Source organism: Macrobrachium nipponense, chromosome 10 (assembly GCF_015104395.2).
Source record: "Macrobrachium nipponense isolate FS-2020 chromosome 10, ASM1510439v2, whole genome shotgun sequence".
Classification (NCBI taxonomy): Eukaryota; Metazoa; Arthropoda; class Malacostraca; order Decapoda; family Palaemonidae; genus Macrobrachium; species Macrobrachium nipponense.
The window spans coordinates 77,274,566-77,280,565 of NC_087204.1; positions in this window are offsets into that span (position 1 = coordinate 77,274,566).

The following is a 6,000-nucleotide window of genomic DNA, read 5'->3' on the forward strand; positions in this document are numbered from 1 at the left end:
ATTTGCTCCGTTCATATTAGGCATTTCATAGAGTTTTATATATGAAAATGTGCGCAATTTCATGTAGAATAAAACGAAAAAATATTTGAAAGTTGTAGCTTTTCTTATTCCGAAATAATTGCTATAAAAAAATATATATAAAAAAATTCGACATTCGGTCAACTTTAACTCGTCAGATATGGTCGAAACTGCATTTGTAAGCTAATATTCTTACAGTATAGTAATATTAAATCATTTTTCTTCATTTTGAAAGAAATTGGAAGTCTCTAGGACAATATTTAGATTTATGGTGAATTTTGAAAAAAATATGTGTTTACGTCTGCTCGTTACGAATTCATGCATTATTTTGTGATAAATATTTTCTCTGTGTTGCTTTTATCGTTTTACAATTTGTTATATACCAAAATGATCGCAATTTAGTGTACATTATAACGCAAAAAAAGTAACTTGTTACCTTCAACCGTTTTGCGCACAGCGCGATTTGAATACAATTATATATGAAATTTCGTTTTTGCGCTATCATATATCGCATTATTTATATATGATAATGATAATTTTTTTAATTTCTGATGGTTGCATACTAAACTTCAGGCAATGACAAAAAAAGGAGCCAAAAATGAACTCTTAATCTTCAAAACTAAGCGCGCTATGATTTTTTGAAAAAAATATTTTTTCCGCTCCCGCGCTCACTCTGAAACGTCTCTGGCACACGGGAGACATTTTTTTTTTTACCGCTTCGGCTGTTTAAGGTTAAGTAGCAATGTTCCATACTCATTTAGGCAAGCCATCGTAATACTGGAAATTCGGCGAGCACCTCAAGCACATGTTAAATCCGGAAAAAATTAATTCAAGGTTGTATACCTCAATTCCAGGACTCTTCCTTGTTAGGGTTAGACTAAGAATATTAATCAGTTTACAGAGCCAGTAAAAACTATTAAAAATGTACAAGTATAAACTTTCCGAGGGTTAGTTGTCAATCTCATGACAATAGCACATCTACTTGTATACCCAATACCCAGCCCTGCGTTAAACCACCGCAGTTATTTCTTCGAGTTTACCCTCGGAAACTTCTCCAAGGAAGGCTTACAAATATTGGTTAAGTAAAGCGTAATTAACCTAGCCGTAACAGTTCAAGTAAACATTTTGGAGTTTGGCGGCAAGCCTACCGTTAGCCAGTATAGTTCAAAGATCATGACGTTGAACTTCGCAGCTACATAATCCTATCAGTTTATATAATAGGCACTCCAGTTATGTCATAAATTCAGAATTTTATTTAACACGAACCTACTACTAACCAAGGCAATGAGAAAGCTTCGGTAAGTTGCACCCGCTTTGTGGCGTCGAGGTAGAGTGCTTAGAGCGCTTTGTCAGCCTAGCACTGCCACAACTCAAAAGTTATGGCTTAAAATGTATTCACACTGAAAGGGCAACCTACAAATGGACAGTATTTTCTCCAAACTTTCTATAAACTCAATTAACTAGTGGCGTACTGTCCTACGATTTCCACAAGATTCTTGTCTGCTATACTTTGAAAACTATACGCCCATTTAACCATAACATTAAAAAGTATTTTCAGTCGGAACAGGGCAGCAAATACCAGACGAAATTTAATGTGGTAACATCGTTGCCGTTTTGCAATTTCAAAGCCACTTAAGCTTTATTTTTCGGTTGCGGTCCAACCCAATTTTAATTTATTTTCCTTTATTACATTAACCTTAAATCGTAGTTGAGTCATTTATTCTGGCAGACTGACTCCTCACTCAAACAGTCTCCATACTATGAGGAAAAAAAAGAAGAAAAAAAAATGTTTCGAAGGAAGCTAACCTCATGCAGTATAAATTTCAAATATCAACCTCAAAATCCATAAGTACTAAATATAAATTACAAAAACCTCCGATATACACTTTACGCAATAATCTACTTCAAGTTTAGGCGACGTCGTATTTTTATACTATAATCAAAGGTTACCGCAGTAAGTGAATATTTATTTTTTTTTTTTTAATTTAGCTTACGATGATTACTTACATTTTATTCGTTGGGGTGTTAAGTTTGCAAAGCTAAATAAATAACGGAAATATTGATTAGGATATCCCAGGTTAATTCAGTGCGCGCTCTGCCTAATGAGCGTGAAAAATCCTGCCTGCTACTAAGTGGTAGTTGGTAAAACTTCAACAGACTAAAAAATATCTAACTTCCTAAAATCTTCAGTACAAGTTAGCGACTAGTGCTATTAGTTCAGTCTTCCAATTACCTACGAAATATCCATACAAACTCACCGTAAAAATTAACCAAATTTATTGTTTTATTCCGATAATACGGAATTACGAATTTCTGGAAAAAAAAAAAGTAGAATAAATGACACTGAAACAACACGCAAAAAAAAAAAAACACAAAAAAAAGGGATTGATACTTTCCACCATACGCAAGAGAGCCATGACAAGTCATTGGTTATTGAGGATGTACGAGAGGAGGAGGAGGAGAGAAAACATAAATAAAAAATAAAGTGGGGGGGGTGGCGAGGCCTGGTGTGGCTGCATTTATACCAGCACAGAGGATTAGGGTGATTTTCAGCGTTCCTGATATTTTTTTATGCAACCTGTTTTTTTATATGTAACATATTTTTGCTTATTTTTGAGATTTTATTCTATAATTTAATCTATCTTTTTGGCTGCAAAGATATATTATACATATATAACGGGCAGATTTGTTTATATAGTTTGATTTTTTTTTTTTTCTTTACATTTTTTTTTGCTGCGTGCTCGAACGCGCGCGAGATATTTTTGCGCATATGTAAACTTTATATATAGTATCTAAGATTTTCATTCGCCAATCACATTCATCTTTTTTCTGAAAAGAGAGAGAGAGAGAGAGAGAGAGAGAGAGAGAGAGAGAGAGAGAGAGAGAAACGCTCAAATGGAGGACACTTATTTTACGGAAAAACTATGTTACTTAAGTGTCAGTTATTTTTTCCATGTAATCCTTGGTGTCATTACAACTTCTGCATTGCAAAACCTACGTAACTTATCTGGGTATTTTATGGATTTACAACAGCGACTATAAAATATCTTTGGGCAAATTTTTTTGGGAGGTGTAAAATATACACTTATCTCTTAATTCTACTAATATTTCACCTACTTAAGTTATTTGGGGGGAAATTTTTGTGACAATCATTCTGCCGCAAAATTGAAAAAAAGTTGAGCAGTTTACCTTAAAAGCGGTGCCAGTTAAAAAAAAAAAAAAAAAATCCACGTATCACGTGGGTGACTGGTACTTTTCTTACGGACAACGCAACGCTACTTACCCATAGTTATTTTCACATTTACCTTGCTATAGTTTTATTTATTGTTATATCTAGGCAAAAAAAAATTTACATGGGTGTGCTAATGACAAAAAAAAAAGACACGACTTCCTAGTTTTTTTTTTTTTTTTTTTTTTGCGGGGGGTTGGGGCAAGTGCAAAAATTGACTGGTCTACCTTAAGATTGTTGGGGAAATTAGTATTATCACAAATAAAAGAATAAAAATGTTGACGCTTGCCGTTCGAGTCTTCCTTGCCATTGCCCACAGACGAAGCAAAAGGGTGGACTTAAAAAAATCAGTCTAATTGGGCTGTAACTAGCACTCGATTAAAAAAAAAAATCCCTCTAAATTGGGCCTGTAACTAGTATTCAAGCTCTTACCATCATTTTTAGGTTTTAGCACAAGCTAAGATAGTATCTTAAAAATACCTTTGACAAAATATGCACTTAGCCCAACTTTCAACGCACAGAACGTTACTTTCAAAACTGTCCAGCGTCCAGTTCCAACCAACATCTAACCTTTGATCCTTCATCTGACATTGAAATTCCCGGCATTAATCTACAGACATCCGGAAAGTCTAGTTAAAACCGTTTCAAACTAGCGCTGAAAATCCACCTAATTCAAAACTATTTTTAAAAATCCAGTGAAGAATTCAGAAGCTAGCCAAGCAGCTTACCTTACCTGATCTCATAGCTTTGTGCCGTACAAAGAGCGATATGAAAAAGCAAGATATTTTACACTTTTAAAAACCTCAACTGATTTAGTGTTTAGAGCAGTTTGGAAGCAAAATAACTTGGAATCTTAAAGGAAATCCCCTAGTTCAGGGTTCTTAACAGTGGGTATCCCTACCCCTACGGCAGTTCATTGGGGGTCTTGAGTCATCAAAAGGTTAAGAGACCCTGCTGTAATTTGTATCAAAACTATTTTCCTGTCTCCAATCACTGATGACAAAATTTCACTTCCGTATCCAACAGTAAGTTACAGATTTTAGTATAGGAACGACCGGTCTGAGAAAACCTTCAAAGGGCCAAACTGATCGTTTACTGGCTTTAAATACAAAACAGTTTCCCATAGCATTTTCATCTACGGCGTGACCCAGACATCCCTATAACCCTGATGAATAGCTTGTCGAAACCAGTTTCTTTATATTTATAAAGAAATAACTGTACCTTCGTTTCACCCCATATTGTTCTCGCAATCTGATTAAATAATTTAAGTGGTTACATTCTTTGTGTTCCTAACATACTTAAGTTTTGACATGAAAAAGTTTTATCACTGCTGTAAGTCCAGGTTGTCAGGTCGTCTAGTATACGTCACAGAAAGAGGTTGTTTTTTCTCAGGATAATGGTCATTTGACGACGTAAATCCAACGTGGAACTTACACATTCAAGAGTTACTAGACTTACCACGTGCCATCAGTTATATACAAGAATCACATAGACTTGTGATTAATCTAGCTATCAAAACCATCTTGCCGAATTTGTACGTGCTCATTAATAAACATGCTTTACTAAACTAAGACCCCGACGAAACTTTGGACTCCATGGACACTTTATATTTAAGACCTCAACAGACAATTGGTAGATCCACGTAATAACTGCGTCGGGTATATCTTTGGAAATCTGTTTCCTATAGTATTTCGGTCGCTTGTTAAGCATTTAGTGAATTTGGGAGGGTCGACTGCAAATTAACCCCCAGAGGCTAGTGCTAAACTCGGCGAAATTGACGCCCCAATCCCTAATGGCTCTCGTATTTGCGGGAACGTTCCTTGCAGTCCGTCCGGGAGTTATCGCCTAGGATTAAAAGTCAATTTTGCTTCATCTTAACGCAGCATGTAAGAACTATGAAATAATGAAAAATCCAAGCTATTTGGGATAGCTTTAACCAATGCAATAAAGCAAAGCCAACGAAATAGGTTAGGTTACCATTTTTCACAAGAAGACCGTGCGACTGAGACAGAGCCGAAGTAACTTTTTGTTGACAAACGACCCTTTAAAAACATAACTCGGAACTACAAACTAGAACTTTTTCTCAACCTAAGTTCCCTTTAATACTCCTTGTACATTTCTGAAGGTATACAAGCTGGCAAGACTCCATGAAAACCAATTGCCTTACTCGTACGAGTGCCGATATTACTTAGTCAAGAGCGAAAACTGTGGACCAATATGAAATCACTAGGCTTTAAGCGCGTGTAATAACTGTTACTTAGGGAACGCTGTGACCTAACTTTGTTAAAGGGGAATGAACCACATCTGACTGGAATCGACCTGGCTCCAAGTGCCAGATGGGATTTGGCTAGGTTCGTTGGTGTCAGACGGGTGGGTTCTCAAGTCGAAGAACTGCAATTATTACAGTCAGTTTACAAATTCCTTCCCTGCGGCGGATTTGGGGTCCAATTATCGAGTCAACACCATCTTCTAAAATGGACTAAGTAGTGGTGGTTTACTTAAATTTTGATTATTAGCAATGTGGCTTGGTACTAGACAAAATGCCCTCTGCCATTAATTGCCAGACATCTGCAAAACAAAAAACTGGCAGAAAGGGTGGTCCTCCTTCCCTAAAGTGTCTTGGAGGAAGTTAATTTTTAGAGCTAAAAAAATGCTGCCAATTTTGAGACTTCCCAGGTTTTTCTTACTTTTAACTCATGCATAATTTCGTATGTTTTCATTTAACATGAATATCAATAAAACTGTTTCATAGT